This window comes from Enhydra lutris, unplaced genomic scaffold (assembly GCF_002288905.1).
Source record: "Enhydra lutris kenyoni isolate GAN:26980312 unplaced genomic scaffold, ASM228890v2 scaffoldscaffold4, whole genome shotgun sequence".
NCBI lineage: Eukaryota > Metazoa > Chordata > Mammalia > Carnivora > Mustelidae > Enhydra > Enhydra lutris.
In genome coordinates this window covers 53,321,379-53,347,913 of record NW_019154088.1, presented here as the reverse complement: position 1 = coordinate 53,347,913, position 26,535 = coordinate 53,321,379, and positions in this window count along the sequence as shown.

The window sequence follows — 26,535 nt, the reverse complement described above, 5'->3', positions numbered from 1 at the left end:
TTCCCCTTCTCTCTCTGCCTGCCTCTCTGCCTACTTGTGATCTCTCTCTAAAAGAGACTGGAGACCTGGAGACTCTGAGACTTGTTACCCCACACCAGTCATTTTCCTCTTCTCTAAAGAACCAACACCCCACCATCCTCTCTCTGAAACTCGCTGCTTCCCAGCAATAACTGGTCCAACCGAGTAGCCCCATCCCCATTAATTAAAAAAAAAAAAAAAAAGATACTAAAGATGTTACTCTTATCTCCATCAACATTAATCTTTTTTTTTTTTTCAGATTTGATTTGATTATTCGACAGAAAGATAAAAAGCACAAGCAGGTGGAGGAGCAGAAAGAGGGAGAAGCAGGCTCCCTGCTCAGCAGGCAGGGGCTCGATCCTGGGACCTTGGGATCATGACCTGAGTTGAAGGCAGAAGCTTAACTGACTGAGTCACCCAGGCACCCCTACCTCCATCAACATTCAAAGAAATGTGAACATCAAAAATTTGAGAGAGGGGCGCCTGGGTGGCTCAGTGGGTTAAAGCCTCTGCGTTGGGCTCAGGTCATGATCTCAGGGTCCTGGGATCAAGCCCCACATCGGGCTCTTGGCTCAGCGGGGAGCCTGCTTCCTCCTCTCACTCTGCCTCCCTCTCTGCCTACTTGTGATCTCTGTCAAATAAATAAATAAAGTCTTTTTTTTTTTAATTGAGAGATTTATTAGGCTAAAGGCCAGACATGCTATTGGGAGTACATATCTTTTTGCTCCAGTGGGACAATCTATTGATCTTCCCTTCTACCTTGTCACTGTCCTCATCCTCTGTGTCCTCACTTTCCTCCTCCTAATCCTGCCTGAGTTCTATGATCCATTACCATTTTTATTCTCTTGCAAGCACCCTCGAGCTCCTTGCTCCTCTCTAACTGAATGTATTGGTAAATTCTCACAACTTATTACACTCTCTGCCTATTCCACTGGAGTTCGCATCTCGGAACTGACCAGGCTGGAGAAAACAACCAACTATGCCGGCTGGTCTCAGTCTAAATTCCTGGTTCTCATAACCTCCCATGGCGCAATCGCCCCGCCCAGCCAGCATGTGCTGTCCTGCACCATTCCCTCCTCCACTGTCCCCCTCTCTCCTCAGGCCTCCACAGTCGGCTCTCTCATCATCATCCATTGACTTCCCACTTCCTCTGCACCGCTTGACAAGAAAACTCCTCAAAGAAGTTGATACTTACTAGTAATTTCTCTCCTTCCATTTCTCTTGAACCCAGTTCAATCACCACCCCTCCTCCCCATTGCAAACATCAAAACTGCTCCTGTTAAGATCACTAAGGACTCCTACATTGACAGAGCCATCAGTTCTCAGTCCTCATTGAAACATTTAGGTAGCCTTTTGTTTTCTCCCCACTGAAGTGCAGCTTGCCTGCCAGAGCACTTCCTTCTCCGACTTCCCTGCTTGTGTCTCTCTGCCTCTAAGAGTTGGAGTGCCGCAGGGCTTAGTGTTTTGACCCTTCTGTTCTCTAACTACATTCAGTTCCCAGAGGATTTCATCACATAGCTTTGTGTACTATCTCTGTACTGTCGTCTAGATGTGTATATCCAGCCCGAATGGCTCTTACTCTGCCCTACTGTGAACACCAGATCCAGGTCCCATCTCACTCCCTTGTTATGTTAAGTGGATGTCCCTCTTATTTCCTTGTCTAATACCACAGTCCCTTCAGTCCTGAGACCCTGCACTGGTCTTGTTGGTCCCTAGCAGGGGGCTCCAAATATACCTTCCTTTTTTTTCCCTTTTTTTTTTTTTTTAAAGAATTTATTTATTTATTTATTTGTCAGAGAGAGAGAGAGCACAAGCAAGGGGAGCAGCAGGCAGAGGGAGGAGCAGGCTCTTTGCTGAGCAAGGAACCCCACGTGGGACTCAATCCCAGGACCCTGGGATCACGACCTGAGCCGAAGGCAGATAATTAACTGACTGAGCCACGCAGGTGCCCCAGAACATACCCTCTGATGGACGTTCCTAATACTGCCTACCTGCCTAGGTTTCTGAATGTCTTGTAAGTAGGAGGAAGAGGAGGAGGAGGTAGGAGGAAAAAAAGGCCCTGTAGCTGACTGTTGTGAGTTAACAACTATTACCCTGGGGCTGGGGAAGGGGGTGGGAGGCAGCAGGGTTTCTCCTGAGCAGCCACAGAGCAAAGTCATTACTTCGGTGAATTTACTACAGTCTATTCAAAGCCTGATCTTTAGCACTGCAAATCAGAAACTTCATCTTCTTAGAAAGTAAATCAATCATTCCAAGGCAGATTGCTTCGTCTATCTGATGAGTCGGATATATTAAACCAGGGTACCATTTTATTAATTTACACTAAGAAATAACTGTTGGGGGTGCCTGGGTGGCTCAGTGGGTTAAGCCTCTGCTTTCAGCTCAGGTCATGATCTCAGGGTCCTGGGATCAAGCCCAGGTCATCGGGCTCTCATCTCAGCAGGGAGCCTGCTTCCCCTCTCTCTCTGCCTGCCTCTCTGCCTACTTGTGATTTCTCTCTCTGTCAAATAAATAAATAAAATCTTTAAAAAAAAAAAAAGCCCTAATGTTGACTGTACTCTTCATTTAAGTCCCTTTAAAAAAAAGAAAAGAAAAAAGAAATAACTGTTGGGTGCCAGGGTGGCTCAGTTGGTGAAGCGTCTGACTCTTGATTTCTGCTCACTTTGTGATCTCAGATGGTGAGATGGAGCCCTGCATCAAGCTCTGCACTCATCGGGGAGTCTGCTTGAATTCTCTCTCTCCCCCTCCCTCTGCCCCTCTCCCCCCAACCCTGAACTCCTCTCTCCCTCTTTCAAATAAATAAATAAATCTTTTTTAAAAAGACTCTTGCAAAATACTCAGAACCATACACACAATATATTCTGCACCTACCATCAAGAATTTTGGAAAGGCAGACCATGCTCAGAAGTTAGTATATTAAAAAAAAAAAGCAAAAAAAAAAAAAAAACCCAAAAAACGAGTGTATTAATTCATAGTAAGAAGTGGCTATCCATAAAATCTTCTTTTTTTTTTTAAGATTTATTTATTTATTTGTCAGAGAGAGAGAGAGAGAGTACAAGCAAGGGGAGTGGCAGGTAGAGGGAGAAGCAGGCTCATTGCTGAGCAAGGGGTCCGATGTGGGACTCATTCCCAGGACTCTGGGATCATGACCTCAGCCAAAGGCAGATGCTCAACCAACTGAGCCACACAAGCATCCCTATCCTTAAAATCTTAAAAAAGGTTGGGGACGGGGGCAGCATGCCTGGGTGGCTCAGTCGATTAAGCATTTGCCTTCAGCTCAGGTCAACATCTCCAGGTCCTGGGATCAAGTCCTGCATGGGGCTCCCTGCTCACTGGGGAGCCTGCTTCTCCATTCTCCTTCTGCTCCTCCCCCTGCAGGTATGTGTGCTCTCTCTCTCTCTCTCTCTGTGTGTGTGTCTCAAATAAAGAAAGAAAGAAAAGAAATCTATCTTGGTGAGCAAAATTCTTTAATTTCATAAGATCTATGAATTCCCTCTTTCTTTGCAGGCTTACATGGAAGCAAAATTGTAATCAGATTTTTAAAAAACAGTAGCTAATCACATTTCAGCCAGAATGATTTTTTTCAAATGTGGAATGTGTATTCCACAAGGTCATTCCTCTAATACTGGGCATTGTTCTCAGAAGAAGACAAAATCCTCAACCTACTGGCCCTACAAGGTTGGGCTGCTTAGTCTCTGCCTTCAGTGTAGGAACTGGCTAGGAACATAGACTCTGCAACCCACACTTCATGATTCAGATCCCCTTGTTCTACTTCCAAGCTCAGGCGGTTTACTTATTTATTGTGACACAGTTTCTTCTTTAGGAAAAAGGGAATAAAGATAGTGGTTGCTTCATAAGATTGTGATGAAATTAGGAGAGTAAACGGCTTCCAAGACCGTCTGGCACCTACTAAGTGCTCAGGAAATATTATCTATTATCTAAAAACCACTCTGGGTCCAGCCACACGGGCCCCCCTTCCAGCTCTCAAATGTGCTGCAAGCTATGACGATCCCATCCCGGAGCTCTGAGCAAATGCCAGCCCTGTTTGAAGCACCCTCCTTCCACCTCCTTCCACTGTTTAACTCCAACACGTCCTCAGCCTGTACAGTCTAGGATTACTTCCTCCTCAGACGGAGAGTCCCCAGCCCATAGTTGCCTCTATTATGTTAATATTCTCTCCTTCATAAAGTGCCTGGCTCAGGTCAGCCTTCTGTCTTGAAGGGTAGTCTCCATACTTGGTACTTTCTCCCAAAGTTTGACACAAGTCTGGCACATTATAAGCACTCCATACTGATCTGTTTGAGAAAATGTTCAGTTGTTGCTTACCCTGGTCTGAAAAAAACTTCGGCCAGGCCTGGTCTTCAGGGGGCAAAACTTGGACCATCCCCTCTAACTCTGCCTCAGGAACTCTCTCTTGACCACCTTCCAGGGCAGACCAACCCCCTTTGATTAACACATTCTTTCTTTGCATGTGTAAATGCATTTGCCAAGGTTTCTTAGGACTCTTTTAGGGTGTAAGAAAATTTTGCATACCTATGCTCTATTTTAGTCGTTGTTTTTAAAATTTTGCTCTCCGTGGGTATCTTATTTCTCTCATTTCCAAGTTCTGGCAGGATGGGGTGCATGTGAGTTGTCTCTTTGTATTTTTCTACTATTGACAACACACCTGGGACAGGATTCTATCTACCAGTGGAGACGCCCTGGTGTTTTGCCTTAGGTGAGTGTATGCTCACCTTCCCACAGGAGCACTCTATTTTCCACACGGAACTCCACCTACCCGAGCCCAAGCTCGGTCTTCTCCAGCTCCAAGAGCCTCTCCCAGTCTACTCACTCACTTCCCCGGCAGGGTCCTAAGATAGAGCCCAGTGGGTACTCTTTATGGGGGAGGAGACACTGAGTAGCTATACAACTCCACTTAATTAATGGAGGTGGGCATCAAGTATGTTTTTCGATAAGCGGAATAAGGCACTGCTCTGGGGATTAATTATTGCCTTAAATGGAAATAATAAAATTGACCCAAGGATAAAAGTAATAAACACAGAAAGTTGTTATTGCCACTACCTATCTGCGCCATACAGGGAGACAAATGCAAATCCTCAAGTCAGTACTAGGCAAAAGTGACTGCAGTTGGGAAGATTTCATCCAATTCTTATAAAGCCTCTGTCAAAAGGACTCAATTCTATGTTAGCAAACATAATTGGGTCTACAACACATCTTGAAACCCCAGAAATCTGAAGAGCATTGCTCTGGGGTTTCGATGTTGAGATCTGGCTTAGGCCAGAGATGTGTATGGAAATGCTACAAGAAAAGGCTGGTCCAATCCAATGCAGAATTTAGCAGAAGGAAGAAAAAACACAAAACTCAGGTTGAAGAAAGCCTCTCCCTGGGGTATTTCTCGTCCTTTATTTTTACCCCACATCCAAGACTTGTGGTTAATTCAGATAAGCACTTGACCTTTGTGGGTGCTTATCCAAAGTCAACCTTCCCGTGTCTGTGGCTCACCTGTAACTCATTAATCTCAGTCCGTTATTGTTTTTGCAGGCCTGTCTGTTCCATTTAAGATATACAACTCCTGTACAGATAACATGGTAGGTTAATGCACTCACCTTTCATTCCCTGATTGCTGGGTTCACACCAAACTCAATTCTGTTATGAGTGAGGATTACGTTTTGATATGTTCCCTGTCCCTAGGAGCCATTTGTCTACAGGTCTTCAAATCCTAAAAGGATGTTGCAAGCATCAGCATACTCTTTGGGGCCCTATACAGGAGATGCCAGGGAATAGAATGCCCTGGAGGTTACTGGGTCGGGACTGGAGGGGAAAGAACTATTTAGGGAATCTTGCTGAGTGCATGTTTCTTAGGGTGCTATCAGTCCTCTGCTGCTCTGGACTCTTAAGGTGAAATCAAGGCCATTATCACCTTTCAAAAAAATAATGAACTGCTTTATATAGAACCTAGTACTGTTACCCTGTACTTTTTTCCCTACAGCGAGCAAGGTGCTAGCAGGCAATCAGGAAAAAGGGCACAAACTCTTCGCAGTTTTTTGAACATCATACTTTACAGGGACTCTCTTGTTTATGATTTAACTTCATTCCCTCTTTCGTTAGGAAATGCAAATCTATGCTGTCACCTGTGGCCCAAACGGAGCTGTAAATCTAGAGGAAAATGACAACCAAGTGTTCAACTCTCTTGAAGGCAGTATAACATGGTGGATGCCACGCCAGCTCAGGAGTCAGACTGCCAAGGACAGAATCCCAGGCCTACTGCTTCTCCCAGCCCCAATCGCATAGCTGTAAAATGGAAATAATTAGAGCACCTACCGCAGAGAGTTGCTGTAGGAATAAAATGAGATAATGACTCGTAAAACACTTAGAAAAGGGGCTGGCATATATCAGGGACTCAGTAATGTTAGCTGTCATTGGTACTTACTTGCTCTGATTCATGCTGTAAAAACTAATGGGAGAGATGCCTGGATGGCTCAGTCCCTTAGGCATCTGCCTTCAGCTCAGGTCATGATCCCAGGATCCCGGGATCAAGTCTCTCAGGTCCATCGGGCTCCCTGCTTAGTGGGAAGCCTGCTTCTTCCTCTCCCTCTGCCCTACCCCTGTTTCTGCTCTCTCTTTCTCTCAAATAAATAAAGTTTTAAAAAGAAAGAAAAGAAAAGGAAACTAAAGGGATTTATTTCTTCTTTTTCTTAAATTTATTTTTATTTTTTAAAGACTTTATTTCTTTATTTATTTGAGACAGAGAGAGTGAGAGAGAGCATGAGAGGGGTGAAGGTCAGAGAGAGAAGCAGACTCCTTGCGGAGCTGGGAGCCTGACATGGGGTCTCGATCCCGGGACTCTGGGATCATGACCTGAGCTGAAGGCAGTTGCTTAACTGAATGAGCCACCCAGGTGCCCCTTCTTTTATTTTTTAATCAATGGCTTCCTCTCCGACCACCTGACAGGTGACAGAACTCCAAATGTTTCTCATTCTTTCTACTTTGCATGGCCACACATTCTTCCCTTCACCCCTGTCCCCCGCCATGTCCCTTGGTTTCCAACCGGTTGAAGAGCAAAGAAGTGGCCAAGGAGTGAGGATGGTGCCCCCCAAACTGTCTCCATTAATTTCAGCCAGCTCCTGCAGCCAGCACCCCAACTACCCTTGGCGCTAACAACAAAGGCGGTGCACAAAGGCTTCCACTTCAGAGCAGGAAAAGGAACAATGTACTGTCGGTACATATTACTCGTCAAAGTAAATGCTTTCGGGAGCCCTTCACTGCTTCTTTTCATGGTCTTCGTGTCTAAGAACCATTTTGAGAAGCCCTGCTATTCTAGCACCCTAAGGACATACAGGAGGATACGTGGAGACAGATGAGAAGCAGAGTTTTTATTTATGTGGAGCAAGGCAGGCCTAGATCTTTGACTAACAATAAGCAGAATACCTTAATCACAGCAGTCTGAAGTCATGTCAGGTGGAGTGCTTAGTGTTTGCCTGCCCTCTCCCTGCCCTTTTTCTTAATACAGTTTGGGAAGGACGTGGACACATGCAGGTCAGTCCCTTATTTCAGGATCTGGGGTTATCTTCCCATGGGGAGGGTTGGGAGAGAGTACTCTAACACCTAAATATCAGGCCAAATCCCCACACCAGGAGTGGTCTAGAATTTCTAGAAAGGACAGGTACAAGGATGGCAATCTTGGGAAGGGAGCTCGAGTACTTCCCTTGAAGCTCTGTTTGCCTAGTGAACAGGCTGTTGTTTGGAATCCATGTTCACTGGAAGTGAGTCTGTAAGGCTGAAGGAAATTTTAAAGGGCTGGAGTCCCCCCAAACACTCCTCCACTTTGTACGGTACAATCGTGGCTCCCAACTCTCATTCCCCATGCTTTTAGGAGATTTTACTACATGTTCTAAGGCAATGTCTTCAACAGAGATAATATATTAGAATAAAGTTGTTAGTAGTGTAGGAAATGAGGCTTCTTTTGTTTGTTTGGTTTTGGTTTTTGGTTTTGGTTTTGGTTTGATAATTGTATTTCTTTTTAAATTTTTTTTAATTTTTTTGTTAACATATAATGTATTATTAGCCCCAGGGTACAGGTCTGTGAATCGCCAGGTTTACACACTTCACAGCATTCACCATAGCACATACCTTCCCCAATGTCCATAACCCAACCACCCTCTCCCGACCCCCCTCCCCCCAGCAACCCTCAGTTTGTTTTGTGAGATTAAGAGTGTCTTATGGTTTGTCTCCCTCCCGATCCCATCTTGTTTCCTTTATTCCTTTCCTACTCCCCAAACCCCCCACGTTGCCTCTCCACTTCCTCATATCAGGGAGATCATATGATAATTGTCTTTCTCTGATTGACTTATTTCGCTAAGCCTAATACCCTCTAGTTCCATCCACATTGTTGCAAATGGCAAGATTTCATTTCTTTTGATGGCTGCATAGTATTCCATTGTATATATATACCACATCTTCTTTATCTATTCATCTGTTGCTGGACATCTAGGCTCTTTCCATAGTTTGGCTATTGTGGACATTGCTGCTATAAACATTCGGGTGCAGGTGCCCGTTCGGATCACTACATTTGTATCTTTAGGATAAATACCCAGTAGTGGGATTGCTGAGTCATAGGGTAGCTCTATTTTCAACTTTTTGAGGAACCTCCATGCTGTTTTCCAGAGTGGCTGCACCAGCTTGCATTCCCACCAACAGTGTAGGAGGGTTCCCCTTTCTCTGCATCCTTGCCAGCATCTGTCGTTTCCAGACTTGTTAATTTTAGCCATTCTGACTGGTGTGAGGTGGTATCTCATTGTGGTTTTGATTTGTATTTCCCTGATGCCCAGTGATGTGGAGCAATTTTTCATGTGTCTGTTGGCCATTGGATGTCTTCTTTGCAGAAATGTCTGTTCATGTCCTCTGCCCAGTTTTTGATTATATTATTTGTTCTTTGGATGTTGAGTTTGCTAAGTTCTTTATAGATTTTGGATACTAGCCCTTTATCTGATATGTCATTTGCAAATATCTTCTCCCATTCTCTCACTTGTTTTTTGCTTTTGTTAACTGTTTCCTTTGCTGTGCAAAAGCTTTTCATCTTGAAGAAGTCCCATGAGTTCATTTTTGCCCTTGCTTCCCTTGCCTTTAGCGATGTTCCTTGGAAGAAGTTGCTGTGGCTGAGGTCAAAGAGGTTGCTGCCTGTGTTCTCCTCAAGGATTTTGATGGATTCCTTTCTCACATTGAGGTCCTTCATCCATTTTGAATCTATGGAAAAGAGGGTTTTTATCTGCCTAGAAAGATGCCTGGCATCATAGGTGCTCAAAAGTACTTGTTGGATGAATTTATGATGTTATACAAGTTACCGCAGTAAAAGCTCTGGGAAAAGATACTGCCAACAGAATAACTGATTTCTTTTTCTAGCGTTTAAGTTAATCATTTAAAATATTTAGAAGGACTCACTTTCCCTAACTGAAACAACAAAGCAATCTCCATTTAGATCATAGAAATTGTTTAGTAACATGCAACACTTGGCAGAGACTTCCTGCTACCTTCAAATATTTCTACAATTCTATTCCCCCCATCTTCCCATAAGAATATAACTCCCAATTTTAGTTGGATTACTTGGCTTCCCAGATAAAGACTATATTTCTCAGAGAGAAGTTAACTTCTGTATTGCCCAAAGTGCTGTGTTTTGGACTGTGACTTTAGCCTATTCTGTATTTTATCAAATATTAACATTAAGAATTAATTAATTCTTAATGTTAATATTAAGAATTAATGTTAATATTAAGGAAAATTAAGAAACATTAAGAAAGAAAGCTGCAAGAAAAACTCCATTCATTTCAACCAAAAACAAGTAGAGCAGAATCAGTTTTTGAGGTATTAATGTTTTCCCCTCTTCTAGCTCAACTACTACTTTCAGAATGGGTTCACACTGCTGCTGACTCACAAAAAACATGTTGGTCCTGATTTCTAAAGATGTGGTGGTACCAATGACATTATTAGCAAGTGTGAAATCCAATCCGCTGCCTGCTTTTTTACAGCCTGGGAGCAAAGAACGGTTTTTACACTTTTATTTCATTCGGTTTATATTTTTTCCAGGATTTTATTAAAATTTTTTATTCAGGGGCACCTGGGTGGCTCAGTGGGTTAAAGCCTCTGCCTTCGGCTCAGGTCATGATCCCAGGGTCCTGGGATCGAGCCCTACATCGGGCTCTCTGCTCGGTAGGGAGCCTGCTTCCTCTTCTCTCTCTGCCTGCCTCTCTGCCTACTTGTGATCTGTCAAATAAATAAATAAAATCTTAAAAAAAATTTTATTCATTGGTATCTTTCATTGAGATATGTGACATATAACATAGTATAAGTTTAAGGTGTATAACATATTGATTTGATACATTTATATTGCCATATGATAGCAATTGTAGCAGTAGCTAATGCCTCTATTCCTTCACATCATTATCATTTCCTTTAGTATGGGAAACAACTAAGATCCAGTCTTTTAGCCAGTTTAATATTTATAACACAGTTTTGTCATCTATAATCACTGCACTATGCATTAGGTCTCCAGGACTTCTGTATCTACACTTGTAGACACTGTTTTTACATTTTTAAATGATAGAAGAGTATCAAAAGAAGGTTTTGTGGCACGTGAAAATTACCTGAAATTCAAATTTCAGTGTCCATAAATAATGATGCATTGGAATACCATCTCATTCATTCTTTTTTTAAAGATTTTATTTATTGGAGAGGGAGAGACTGAGAGAGAGTACAAGCAAGGCAGAGGCAGAGGGACAAGCAGACTCCCCACTGAGCAGGTAGCCCAATGGGACTCGATCCCAGGACGCTGGGATCTTGCATGACCTGGGCTGAAGGCAAACACTTAACCGACTGAACTACTGAGGCACCCCCTATTCATTCATTTAAATATGTTTGTAGCTGCTTTCTGGCAGAGTTGAGTAGTTACAACAGAAATGTGGCCCACAAAGCCTCAAATGTTTACTATATGACATTTGCCAGAAGTTTGCAGATGCTTCCTTATAGTATCTTTCCTGTTTGTTTTTAGTGGAAGGTGGATATGTATCATCTAAACTGATTTCCTTCAGTTTTAACTTTCAAGTTACAGGAACACATTGACGCACCTAGACATTTTCTCCAATAGCTTGATTTTAAGCATGAAGAATATTTGATTAACTGATAAAGGATGTGAAAAGTAACGGCAGCTGAAAGACATTGTTATTATTTCTGTGAGCAATGGTACATAGATCCTGGTGACTGAATCTTCAGCCACACATTCAGCGTCACTTCCTGTGGTGCTGGTGACAGCAAACCCTATTCTTAAATACAACCTTCACAACATCTCCCATACCGACTCCTCAGCAACATCCCCACAGCCCTTATACTAGTTCACTTCCTTCATAATTCTAGACCAAACTTTAGCATTACTGTCCTAACTGGTTTTCCTGCATCCAATCTCTTCTCCCATCCATTCCCTGTCACCAGAGGGAACTTCGTTACCAAAAAAAAAAAAAAAAAAAAAGACATAGCTAATATTCCAGTATCTAATTACATAGCTGCATGTCCCAACTTAAAAAAATAAAAATTTAAAAAAAAATAAGGCCATCCATTGCTTACAGAATAAAATCCAACCTTCTCGGGCTGGCATTCATGATTCTTCATGGTATGTTCTTACCCGATACTCTAATCCAAACGGAGCCGTTCTCTCTTCCCAACACATCTCTGGTAGACCTGTTCTCTGGTCCATCCTATGGGCCTCTGCTCATACCATGATCTCTTGTCTTCAAACCTAACCCCTCTCTTCATTCCTACATATTTAAATGTTGTTTATTTTTTTTAGGCCTAAATTCGAATGCTAACTCTTTCATGAAGACTTCTCTGTCATACCCCAAGCTCAATATGTACTTGAACACCCATAGGTTTTTTTCTTGCCTGGCGTTCATTCGTCCACCATTCTTCCCTTGGGGATGCATGCAATCTTGAGGGGACGATAACTGAAAATGCCCCATCCTTTGTGGTGAGGGGATGAAGACTGACATTCACTAGGCTTGTCAGGAGCCACACCCTCTGCCTCCTCCAGCTCTCCTTCTGGCTCTAGCTCTCTGCCATTTGATTCTTGAGTGATCCAAGCACGGAAAATGGCTGGAGCTCATTCATGCCCTGAAGAATCCATCCATTATTTCTGCTCACAGGAGCCCGTACCTGCTCTGCTCCCATCCCTGCCGGTGTTGGTTTTTTGCCCTATCTTTTGATGTTATGAAGAACTTCATATCCGTCCAGTGAACTCGTATAAAATCACTCACTTCTAGTTTCTATTATTTGCAGCCAGAAAGACACTGAAAGAAATGGTGATCATTCCTCCTTCCAAACCCTCACAATATTTTACCTATACTCTTCCTAGGGCTCCTTAACATCTGCTATCCTGAATAATAATTATCCTTGACACTGTTTTCTTTGTCTCACACAACAGCAGTTTCCAGAATCCTTTATGCGCAAAGTAAAAGGAGGAAAAGTCTAAGAGACACATCACAAATCTTTTTAAAAAATTTTTTATTTTTAATAATCTCTACACCCAATGTGAGGCTTAATTTCACAACCCCGAGATTAGGAGCTGTAGGCTCTAGCCACTGAGCCAGCCACGTGCTGCTACGTTTGAGGTATTTATTGGAAAAATAGCTGTTTTCTTTTTATTTAGATTGTATTCTTAAAATCCATATGAAAGCAACATTTTATTAAGATGTTTTCAGAGGCCTCTGGGTGGTTCAGTTGGTTAAGCATCTGCCTTTGGTTCAGGTCATGATCCCAGGATCCCGGGATCAAGATGGAGCCTACATTGGGCTCCCTGCTCAGCAGGGAGTCTGTTTTACCCTCTGCCCCTGCCCCTCCTCCCACTCATGCTCTCTCTCAAATGAATAAATAAAATCTTAAATAAATAAATAAATATGTTTGCATGCATGCTTTATTTAAAATTAATTTTAAAAAATCCATTTTGGGGGTGACTGGGTGGCTCAGTCTATTAAACCTCTGCCTTCAGCTCATGTCATAGTCCCAGGGTCCTGGGATGGAGGACCTCATCAGGCTCCCCGCTGTGTGGGTGTGAACCGGCCAACCTTAAAAGCCTGGAAGCCAACTGCAACCTCTGCGGTCCCCAGCATACTGCCTTACACGCAGTCACAACAAGCCTGAGATACTTGTTGAATCCGTCAGTGGCCCTGTCCTGGCAGGCATCATTCTTCTTCTGCCTGCTTTCCAATGAGAATTCAAGGTGCATGTTTTTCAGTTGGAATTTATTGGCTTCTTACTATTTTCCAATAAATCATCATCAAATGCCCACCACTGGTCACTGTTTTAAGCGCTGGGAATACATCTGTGATCAGGCAGGGCGCCTGGCACCACAGAGCTTAGATTCTAGTGAGACGCAGGTCTACTCACAGGTGAAGTCACTGTGCAGTCCTTCAGCTCCTGGCTTATTATAAGTGGAGGACCAAAAATGTTCATCTTTTTCTTGTTTCACTTTGTGTTTCTGCCTCCTTCTTTATTTTTGCCTCCTATAATTTAGTTTCACTTCCAAAACCTACCAGGATCCCAGGGCTTTCTCAACTTGGGACTCTTGTTTCTGTTTTTCCTACTATTTATGCCTATGTCTTCAGATGTTTGAATGATCCTTCAAAAATATTAGGACATTGTTGTTGAAACTTCTGTGCATAGTTCCCAAAGCTTAGAAATATTAGTCACACACAGCTAATGTCTGTGAGTCATAGAGCCATAAAACCTCAAAAATATAAAATTAAAAGAGAAAGCTTCCACTAAACCAGCATTTAATTAAATTCTGTCTTTTCAACCCAGAAATCAGGCACCTCTGATGTAGCACTAGTATCCAGTGGAAACTAAAGTCCTGGAGTGAAATTGAGTCACAGTATATTTTTCTACTTCTGATGGACCTAAATTCTTAGATTACTCATGGAAAGGAAAGAGAATGGACGCAGAAGAATCTGATTTAAAATACCATGTACACAATAGACAGAAAAACGTACATAAGTGCCCACACACAATATCTTGCCCACAATTCCAGGAGTGTCACTATTCCTTGAAGGCCACCTGTGGACTCTTAAGAATCCTCAGACTCCAGATTAAAGAACCCTGGATTTGTATTTACTTGAAGACTTTAAAGTCAATTTCATTTCTGAATGACATGTTTAATGATAGTACTCAACAAGTCATATCTAAATAAAAAGCACTATCTCCCCCAAAGGGGGGAAAGTAGTAAGGAGATGTCATTAACAATTAAAGAAATAGAAATTAAAACAAAATTATACCATTTTGCACATTTTAGGCAGTGAACATGTTTCAAATGCCACTGAGTTCTGGACTCCTTTCTGCAAATGCTTTATATCCTTGCAAAACTCATGTAATTATTTGTATCCTTTGGTCCAATATTTTCTCTTCTAGGGATTTATCCTTAGAAATTACTTCAGCCTGGGGCGCCTGGGTGGCTCAGTGGGTTGGGCCGCTGCCTTCGGCTCGGGTCATGATCTCGGGGTCCTGGGATCGAGTCCCGCATTGGGCTCTCTGCTCAGCAGGGAGCCTGCTTCTCTCTCTCTCTCTCTCTCTGCCTGCCTCTCCATCTACTTGTGATCTCTCTCTGTCAAATAAATAAATAAAACCTTTAAAAAAAAAAAAGAAAAAAAGAAATTACTTCAGCCAAATCATTGTCAATGTGCATATGTAACTTAAAATGTATGCATAAAGAAAAAAATACGTCTGCCTTTAAGGTGTAAGTCTTTTTTTTTTTTTTAAGATTTATTTATTTATTTGAGAGAGAACATGAGTCTGGGGAGGGTTAGAGAGAGAGGGAGAGAGAGAGAGAATCTTAAGCAAGCTCCACACCCAGCATGAGCTGAGGAAGGCTCCATCTCACGACACTGAGATCATGACCTGAGCCGAAACCAAGAGTCCAACATTTACAGACTGAGCCACCAAGGCTCCCCTGGGTATAAGTCTTAATAAATTAAATTGCTACATTGTTATTTTGAAGGCTATGTAGAACCACAGAAAAATATATTTTTTTAATTTTTTATTTTTAATTTTTTTTAAAAAAGATTTTACTTATTTGACAGACAGAGATCACAAGTAGACACAGAGGCAGGCAGAGAGAGAGAGGAGGAAGCAGGTTCTGCACTGAGCAGAAAGCCTGATGCGGGGCTCGATCCCAGGACCCTGAGATAATGACCCGAGCCAAAGGCAGAGGCTTTAACCCACTGAGCCACTCAGGCACCCCAGAAAAATATTTATTAATGACAAGTTATTTCACCCTCTTTTTGAAGATTTATTTATTTATTTATTTTAGTGGGGGAAGGGCAGAGGGAGAGGGAAAGAAAATCCCAAGAGGACTCTGTGCAGAACATGGAGCCAAATATGGGGCTCGATCCCACAACCCTGAGATCACAACCTGACCTGAAACCAAGAGCTGGACACCTAACCGACTGAGCCACCCAGGTGCCCCAAGTTATTTCATCTTGCTCCTTTCCTCTGTCTTTAAATTATTGTAACAAATTGGAATATAGATAACTACCCAAATAAATAATAAAGTTTCAGGTCACAGTAGCAAAATAGGAAATATCACCACTATCCTATTGCCACACTATAGAAATATGTACACATTTGGAAGGTAATATACACACACTCAATTCAGCAAATATTAATGGAAGGCCTAGTACACGACACACTCTGCTAGGCTGGCAAGGCACTAAACTGTGGTGGAGGCTGTTGGCTATTCACCAAAATCTGTCCCTTCCCTTCCCCTTAAGCACAGCCTAGACTCTTATTTACAGTTAGGCAGCCATGTTACTGGGTGTCAGCCAATGGAACGTGTGCCACTTCCAGGCCGAGCTCGTAGTGCCCTTCTGCTCTCACTCCTCCGGACTCTTTCCCCCTTCCAGCAGGCTGTGACAGTGATAACCAGAGTGATTATAGAAGCCACAGTGTGAAGACAGCAGAGCCTCTGTGAACCTGGTACCCTGCATGAGTGCATAGAGGAGAGCTGCTGACCAATCTGTTCACCCTCCTAGGACTGTGCCGTGAACAAGAAATAAACTTCCATTGTGTTGAGCCATTACTTGTTTGGGTCTTTTCATCCCTGCAGCCTTGCCTATCCCAGATGTGAGTTTTGAAATAATTATTTAAACTTTTTATTTGACCTTATATACTATCAATTAAAAAGGTTGAAATCGGGGCACTGAGGTGGCTCAGTGGGTTAAGCCTCTGCCTTTGGCCCGGGTCATGATCTCAGAGTCCTGGGATGGAGCCCCATATCGGGCTCTCTGCTCAGCAGGGAGTCAGCTTCCCCCAACCCCGTCTCTGCCTGCCTCTCTGCCTACTTGTGATCTCTCTCTCTGTCAAATAAAATCTTAAGAAAATAATAAATAAATAAATAAATAGGTTGAAATCCCGTGATTAAACCAACCTTTTCTTTCCTTTTTCTTTCTTTGCTAAAATACTTAGGGCTTACCCAATAATAGTCTAATAAACAGACTGTCTTTGCTTCTTACTTACTGATAAAGGTGATTGAGAAGTAACAAAAAAATCTAGTTACTTTTATTGTGTATTAACTGTAATTTCTTGAAGTTCAGAAGATATTTTTTTAATGTTTAAGTCATTCCAAATTATACTTCTCAACTGAGATTCCATGTTTTATTCTTCAGCCCAAAGCATTTTTTTTCAACTCTGTACAAACCTTCAAAAGAAAAACAATGTCTTTCTTTCCACAGATTGTAATACTATAGTGGTGTCAACTGTGTCCCAAATGTTTGCTTTTGTTTATTTTTTAAAGTTTATTTATTTAAGTAATCTCTACAGCCAACATGGGGCTCAAACTCATGACCCTGAGATCAAGAGTCACATGCTCTTCCAAGTAAGCCAGCCTGGTGCCCCCCAAACATTTGCTTTTATTAATTTTTTTAAGATTTATTTTATCTTTAGTGGGGAGAGGATGGGGGGTGTATGGGGGAGGGGCAGAGGGAGAGGGAGAGAGAAACCTTAGCGGGCTCCATCCCGCGACCCTGAGCTCAGACCTGAGGGAAAACTGAGAGTTGGTTTTGTTTTTATACAGCATCTAGAGTAATCATTATGGGAAGAAAATTAAATATGCCAATTTAATTTCATAATCTGAAGTAAAATAAACTTGCTTAGAATATTACATATATGGGGCACCTGGGTGGCTCAGTGGGTTAAGCCACTGCCTTCAGCTCGGGTCATGATCTCAGGGTCCTGGGATCGAGCCCCACATTGGGCTCTCCACTCAGCGGGGAGCCTGTTTCCCCCTGCCTCTCTGCCTACTTGTGATCTCTCTCTGTCAAATAAATAAATAAATAATCTTAAAAAAAAAAAGAATATTACATATACAACTGGAAACTGAATGCTGGCAGAGACAGCTGCATACTGCTCTCCAGGTATATTTAGCAGTGGGGTGGAAATCTTCAAAACAAGAATTTCACAAATTGGAACACATACTCAGCTCAGAGTAGCATGTGCATAATTTCATTCCTAGCACATGTTTAAAACATTGCTTCATCCATGTGTTTCAGACTTCCTTCACCTCTCTCATATTTCAGTGGGTCTTAGTGTGTATGGCTAAGGTTTTCATCATAAGTCATCTTTTGTTCAGTGAAAAGAATTTGTCCTCTCTCAGCTACGAGATTCTGAAAACCCCTCACCGTAAACTCTGTCTTCAGGTCTGCAAGGTGCCGTCAGCCCTAACAACCATTTTCTACTTCTTTCTAAATATAAATACAAAGATTTGGTGCGCAGAGCACCTTACCCACCATTGGGCTGCAGTAAAAATTCTCAGATCTTTCAGATACTCAAAAGCCTCGGAGCTCCTGTCTCATCCCCACAGAGGCAGGGACTGTGAAACAGAAAACCAACCAGATGAGAAATCTGGTTGTGTAAACATAATTCACTCTGCAAGGAGGCCTGCCCGCTTTAAGTTAAAATGTTCACATATCCGTCATCATCTGACAATATTAATCTTCCTGACTTTTAGTTTCTATAAGCCATAAAATCAGTTTGAACTCAGATCTCTATTTGTGTCCAATGGCAAATAAAAAATACAATGTTTAAAAGGCAGTAAATAGTAAGTTACCCTCAGGTATCATAATTAATAAGCCAATGGGGTTAAAACTACCCTGCGGGGGGTGGGGGGGGAGAAGCCACACTCCTTGATTAAATGAGGTGTTGGGGGAGGGTGCCCACCCCCAACACTTCCTCTCTAAAATATGCCACTCAGGTTATAAATTCAAGTAATAACCTATTCCACACAGGTAGATAATTTCTCTCACGGCTGTACTTCTCATTTGGTGTTTATGGGAAGCACTTCAGAATGACTTAATATGATTTTAATGGCAGTGGTTAAAGAAGTTAGAGCTCTCAAAGAAAGGAACAAAGGTAAAAATGTAAATGCTATTGAGGCCAACCACAGGTAGACACACCTGGGCCCTGACCAGAGACAGAGGCCCTGCATCTTCATATGTTGCCCTCATGTGTTGCCTTTCAGACATGATGCATGACATTGTTTTCCCCATTTATATTCAGAGCTATTTAAACAACTGCACATCTGGAACTCACAAGTAATTAAAGTGAGGAAAAGTTAAAATGCATTTACAAGAAGTACTCACTACAAATCGGAAGGAGTACTTAAAGTGCTGTAACAATAACTACGTCCCCCCAAAGGATTCCCTCCACACACAAAGGACGCCACCACCCCAAACAACCTCACTGTAAAAATACTTGCTTCAAATATGCATTCATTTCTTAATTTATCCCAGTGTTTATTCGGTAGATAAAAGGCTGTGCTGCGGCTCTGTGCCAGGCTCTGTTCTAGGAGCTGGGATTTTTCCAGTACACAAGAGAGGACAAGTCTCTCCCTTCATAGTGGGCCGCACTATGATTAGATTTTGGACGTCAGCATAAACGCCTTTCTTACACATTGTTTCAAAATATCATAAAAATTTATAACACTTCAGGGCACCTGGGTGGCTCAGTTGGTTAAGTGTCTGCGTTCGGCTCAGGTCATGGTCTCACAGTCCTGGGATGGAGCCCCCGCATTGGGCTCTCTGCTCAGCAGGAAGCCTGCTTCCTCCGCTCTCTCTGCCTGCCTCTCTGCCTACTTATGATCTCTGTCAAATAAATAAATAAAATCTTTTTTAAAATTTTATAACACTTCTTCATTATCATTAGTTATTCATTTGGTGAACAAATATTTAGTGAGCACCTATTGTGGATTTATTAGGGTATATTTTGGAAGAGTATACTTCACTTAACTCTTGTCTAAACTAGATGAGGTTTGGTCTGAGCCAAACTCTGATTTGTTGGCTGTTGGGTCTGGATTACCCCAAGGGGCTGTATCTTCCATGGTAGTGCCTGGCACGTGCTTGATGCTTCAAAAATGTTTGTTCGATAGATTTTTAAAAAATGAGTGAACACACATCAGGAATTACATATTTTGGATCTCACTTTTGAACCCCAAGTCACGTTCACTTTGACATTTTATCTTTTTATGGTTAACTAGTTCACTGTTCCTTGTGAATGCAAGTAAAACTGAAAGGCCCTCCGGGCTAGGTAGCCTATCTTTGATGTCCTCTTTTGTCCAAAAACTTTGCAGACCCAGGCATACAGCAGGCACTCAGTAAAAATGGGAACACCTTCATGAACGGGAGTGGTTCACCATTCTCACAGGAAGTCCCTGGCATTTTTAATATGCTGTCTACCTATGCTGTGCCAGCCAAATATAATCTCTCAATCATGCCATATTCAGTTTTGCTTCCATAAAATTTGTTCTCATGATTCTCCCCCCAACTAGACTATCCTCCACATTCCTCTTTGCTGACCTAAACCTAACCCATTTTCTTTAGCATTTTTAAAAAATTTATTTATTGGACAGACAGAGATCACAAGTAGGCAGAAAGGCAGGCAGAAAGAGAGAGGGGGAAGCAGGCTCCCTACTGAGCAGAGAGCCCAATGTAGGGCTCGATCCCAGTATCCTGAGATCGTGACCTGAGCCAAAGGCAGAGGCTTAACCCACTGAGCCACCCAGGTGCCCCAAACCTAACGCATTCTTAAAGACTCAATCACAGAACTATTCCTTTTATTTTCAGGAGTTTTCCCTGTGTTACACCACACACCGCACCTAGGACCAATTGTCTATACCACCTATCATTTATCTTGAGACATCTTTTATATTGTTGTCTTATTTTGTGATTAACTTTCTTTGCATGGATATCTCAAAATCAGGGAGCTGGGTATGCTGCCTGCCCCTCTAGAACCATCCTCTACCCTTTTCCACTCTCTTCTGTAAACCAGGATTTTGCAGATTTTGTCAACGAGCTCTGACATTCTCTGGTTTGGGGCTAAGTTTAACCAATGACAGTCACCAGCAGGAAATCAGAAGGTGGGAGGAGAGAGGTGGTATTTGTTGCCCATTTCCTCCCCTGGTGGAACACGGTGTATCCGCATTCCTCTCGTGAGGGCCACAACTCCTATCAGCTAGCTCTCTCTCTAGCTACAGCTATAGCCACAGCTACAGTTTCCTTGGGTTCCAGTAACTGCTCTTTCTCTTTATCCCTTCAGGTGCAGGGGTGGAGATGGCTCCCCAATATTCCTCGTCCCACGGAGCTTCACCATCCCTCGTGGGTTCCCTTACGCCCACCAACACTCTGTAAGTTGTCCCTTCATTAAACTGTCTTCAGTTACCATCTATTGCTTGCCAGGACTCTGACAGATAGGACAGCACTGTGGACTTTGTCTGTATTCCCACAGGTTATACCTCAGTATGGCCCCCACAGCTTCTAGCTCACTGTGGCTCCTTAGTGAGCATCTGATGAAGGAAGAAATAAAACCAAGCATGAATTACCAGACTTAAGTTAATGTTCTATATTTAGCAGAAGAAAAAACAACTCTAGAAATCATGGTTCTTTAATCAATAAGAAGATTGACCTTCAGCTAGTATTTATACATAACTAAATATAGTGCTTATTATTTCTTTTGTTCTTATAGTGTCTTAGGCTCCCATTGGATCTGTATTTATAATATTAATCTGTATTAAATATAATTCATATATTTAAGCCCATTTCTTCTTCTGGGGGAGAAATTAGTTGGTTTAGTTAAACTAAAATTTCCATTTTTCCTTTCTTTTTTCTTTTTCACTTTTTTTTTAAGATTTTATTTATTTATTTGACAAAGAGAGACACTGAGAGAGGGAACATAAGCAGGGGGAATGGGAGAGGGAGAAATAGGCTTCTTGCTGAGCAGGGAGCCCGATGCGGGGCTCAACCCCAGGACCTTGGGATCACTGCCTGAGCCGAAGGAAGATGCTTAACGGCTGAGCCACCCAGGTGCCCCATCACTTTTTTTTTTTTTTTTTTAATTAGGAGTCCCTTTACAGATGTATGAGTCATGCCAGACTCCACCCCTCTCCACTCTCAGGCTTTTTTCTGAAGTTTATGAACACCTCAGTCTGAGGAGTAAAAATTATATAAGTGTGATAATTAGACAAGCTGTCAATCTCTTCAGAAAGTTCTAGTTTTGGGGATGCCTGGATGGTTCAGTCATTAAGCATCTGTCTTCAACTCAGGTCACAATCCCGGGGTCCTGGAATCAAGCCCCACGTGCAGGAAGCCTGCTTCTCCCTCTCCCACTCCCCCTGCTTGTGTTCCCTCTCTGGCTGTCTCTCTCTCTCTGTCAAATAAATAAAATCTTAAAAAAAAAAAAAAAAGAAAGAAAGAAAGTTCCAGTTTTTTCACCAGATTATCTACTCCTTGTTCCACTGAATGTCCAAGGTGCCGCATGACATAGGCCTACATAGCACGTGGGTGAGAAAAGAAGTGTGTTCGCTCTATGACACAGAGATGAGAAGATAAATGTCCACAGATAACCTCAAGAACAGGTTAGAGAAGACTTCCTGAGCCCTGATCTTTCTAAAGGGCAAAGACTGGCACCTCACTGGAGTGAGCTCAGAAAGATGTAGGTAGTCCTCCTTCCTCAGTGGTCTTCCTTAATAAACATTAGGTTGTGTTCTTCTGCTTTGTCTTTTAGACTCGGAAGATGGCCTAGGACCATGAAATACATGCTCCTTGGACCATGCTTGTTTGAGCAGCCCCAATATCTGATTAGCATCCCGTTAGCGTAACTATCATTGTTCACCAATGTTGCCATTCGTGAATTTCTAGCTAACACAGCCCATGAAGAACGACCACTTGGTAGTTTGCTAGGTCAGTGAGGACCAATGCAGGCTGAGGGTGGTGGGTACGCCAGGGGCCTACTGTTCACAACCTTAACAGCAATGCAGCCAGATTGAGAGTTGTCACCATCAATATTGAGGGATTTTTTTTTTAAAGGCAAAATCATGTCAGCCAAATGATTTATCATTTCAGTCCCTGTAGAATCAACCCTATGGGGGGAGGTTTTGGGATCTGTGGTTTCCATACCTAAAAGTTCAGAGAGAAAGAAAAAAGAAATCACAGACTAACTCCAAATAAATTATTTTGTGAGAAGAAATGATTTGTGACTAGTGACAAAGAACTACATACTGACTCTCTTCTGATAATGGATCCAATATCATTTCTACTTTTTCCCAGGATGAAATTATGGGGTGAAGCTGGATGGGTTTTCGAAAGGTAAATATAACAATCACTATAAAATGTAGAGGGGTTAATCCTCTCTAGCTTCTGGCCTTTATTGCATTTTGAGTGTATTTAGAGTTCAAATAGTACTAGCCTACCCAACCTCTGGAGATAATAAGTTAAATAATCAAATGACCCAAATAAGATTCACCCAGAAATAAGGGGGTGGGAAGTGGTGAGCCATGAGAAGCCATGGCATGGGTGGTACACAGTTGGCTTTAACATCATGGCTTTCTGCACAGGTAGAGATGCCGACATTTCCCCTGCAAGATGATCGTTTCTTCTTTACACGTGTACAAATGACAGCTACCTATAATCCCTACCGTCACTCTTCAGGATTGAGAAAAAAAAATCGGAAACCATTCCTTGACAACAAGCAAAACGGTCTTAAAAGATAAGCAAAATAGATAAAGAAACACTTTACAATCCAAGCAACCACAAACAGCTCAGGTTAACATCTGAAATAGGGAAGTATCAGGAGGACAATTTTGCAGCATTGAAGGAAGTCTTTGAGTTGAATAATTGAATTAGAGACAGCTAGCATAGCTTTATGAAAGTGATATCTCATGTACCTTACTAGTTGGAGTGCTTTAGAAGGCATTTACTGGCATAGAAAGAAAATGGAACACAATGGAGGTCAGGTAATTGTTAAAAAGCCATTGGATGCTGTTAACAATGAAGATTATTGGCTAAGACCACATCTATTGTGTAAGGTAAAATAGCTTGTTGGATTAAAAAATTGTTCAAAACCTGCAAAAAGTAGTGAATATTAATGGTAATTTTTTTTTTAACCGAAGAGAGGTTATCAGTAGGGTGAAATAATAGCTTGGAAAGGAAATGACAAATTGGAAGAATACACACAATCCAACCTCATTATGTCTGACTATTGTGGTATCTTCTCTGACACCATGTACTAAATTTCCAGGTATTTTTAACCCTATTATGTATACTGTCTCATAATAACCTTCTTTCTGAAGAAGAGATGGAAAGAAAGGGGCATGTTTAACAGAATTATTTGCAGTGTGTTGACTGTTCTTAGTGGAGTACAAATCCTTGACTACTTCAACTTAGTTATCTAAAAAATTACAAACACATATGTTCATCAGTCTGTAAAAACAACATACCCCAAAATCAATGCTCTCTTTACCTATATTATTACTTCTCTGTATGTATAGAAACTGGGTTCAACAAATTATTACCATCCAGAAAGAACATCTACAAACAGGCGAATTTGGCACTACTAAAAGATGTGACTCCTCATGCCTATCGTAAAGATCTGGGGTTGCCTGTTTGGCTCAGTCTGCAGAGCATGCGATTTTAGATCTCGGGGTTTTGAGTTTGAGCTCCATGTGTGGAGTTTACTTAGAATAAAAATAAAATAAAGTAACAGACTCTCTATGTAGTATTAATTCCTCTTAGAAAGCGTACACAAGTAAGAATGACCAAAACTTTTTGCTGTCTCCAATTCAACAATAAAAATATGAGTAGAGTCTTCAAATCCATTTCTTTCATCTTGAGGATAGTATTTTTAGGATATACAAATCTGGTATGGTAAGGAGTTTGTTTTGTTTTGATGGATTGTGGTAGAAGTCACGTTCTCTGCAATCTGTCCTACGGAACTTTTACAGAAAAATAAATGAAATATAATCAAGATAGATTCTACACTAGGCAAATGCGCAAAAATGTTCTAAGTTATGATCTGATTTTAAGTTCACATCATAGTTTAAATTAGATTTAAAAAAATTTAAAACCTTGTGAAACAATATTAAGTCTTCAAACTTATGGAGTATTGGTATCCATACTGCCAGGTATTATTGTCTGCTGATGATAGCCATTGTGATAACAAGGAATTCCATTCTCTAGTGAAATGAAATCCATTCTCTAAAGTAGAATATAGTTACTGGAAAAAATGTAAAGGAATAAGTGTTTATCCACAAGAAAGTGCTTTACTCAAAATACTCTTAAAAAATCCAAGTTGCTGAATTGGACCTATTGTGTACAACTTAATTTTATATGGTACACAGTACAATAATTATATTCTACTATGTGTTTGCTGGATATAAAATCATGGAGCAATTACATTAGAGAATGGATTTCAGTGGTGAAACTATTAAAAGTTGGAGGATGTCTGATGTTAAGAGTTCAGGGTATCCCAGTTGTGATGCTGGTTACATGAATCTGTACATATGTTTAAAAATTTACAGAACTGTACACCAAAAGAGGTCAGTTTCACTGTATGATAATTCAAACAGTGAAAGTGATTTTTTAAATGTTATAATAACTTTATATTTTAATATAATTTTATAAACCATGTAACAAATGGTTTAGTTTTGTTTTTTTTTTTTTTTAATATTTGTGCTGACCTCTGAAGAAAAAAATTTAACCTATGGCAAGTAATAAAGGTTTATAAATAGTAAATAGAGCTAAGACTATAAGGAACAAGGAGAAATTTTTTTTAATTAATTTATTTTTTTCATTAATCTCTATATCCAACATGGGGATTGAACTCACACCCCTGACATCAAGAGTGGCATGCTCCTCCCACTGAGCCGGCCAGGTGCTTCACGAAGAAAAATGTTCTAAAGTACGTACCAAAAAATATGCAACAACTATGAAATCTTGGACCATGACAGCTAGCTTGCTTGCTTGCTTGCTTTTTAAAAGATTTTATTTATTTGACACAGAAAGAGAGAGAACAAGGATGGGAAACACCTGTGGGAAGGGGAGATGCAGACTCCCCACTGAGCAGGGAGCCTGATGTGTGGCTCAATCTCAGGGCCCTGGGATCATGACCTAAGCCAAAGGCAGATGCTTAACTGACTGACCCACCCAGGCACCCCAACTATGAGCTTTCTTAAGAGAGAATTTCAGGGCATAAACTTGTCATAGCCTCAAAACACAAGAAGACCCTCCTAGGATTTACTACTTGGGAATAAATATTTCAGTTAACAATAAAAATAATTTAAAAACTATATTTGCATCAAAGAATAAGAACTGGAAAGTAACTTAAGAAATCATTTGGTTATCCTCAGGCATGTATAAATATTATACCAAAGTTGGTTTTTTTTTCCTTTTAAGTAAGATCCATACCCACTTTGGAGCCCCCCTGTGGGGCTTGAACTCACCACTCTGAGATCAAGATTTGAGCTAAGATCAAGAGTCAGATGCTTAACTGACTGAGCTCCCCACACACCCCTACCCAAAGCCTTCAAATCTCCTCTTAGAGATCTCCAACACAGAGAATCCACAATGGCTACCAGTAAATATATTCCTGTGTTTTAGTACTGGGCTGGGTTAAGTTGGGGATGTCAGTCTGTGTGTTTATCTGGCATAACTCCAATGTTACATTTTTTCATCATCTCTGATCTCAGAAGAAGGCATGGAGGGCATCCTTCAAAACTCCTCCTCCCATCTCTGTAGATGCTTTTCATGATATTAATTGGTCATTACTTTAGCTCTTCCTCCTCAGGTTCAACAAACTTACCCTTTAACTGAGTGCTATGCTTGTAGAAATGTCCATAAGATGCTTCTGTCATAACATGTTCACTTGGGGTTCTACACTTTCTGTGTATTTAAAAAAAAACAGTGACTAAAGTAGGCACTGTACTCTTGTTGATACTCAGGCCCAGTCCTGAGGGTCGAGTGCTTCCTAGACCATGTATGCTCTGTTCCCTTTTTTTTTTTTTTTTTTTAAATAGTTTGGGAAGAAGGTAGGTATTGTGTATACAAACCACACACATATGGGCATCATGTAAGTGCAAGACCCTAATAGAGAGGCACCTGGTTCTTTAGTTTGCTTTTTAGTTAATGACGAAAGTAGAGGCAAGGGGCGCCTGGGTGGCTCAGTGGG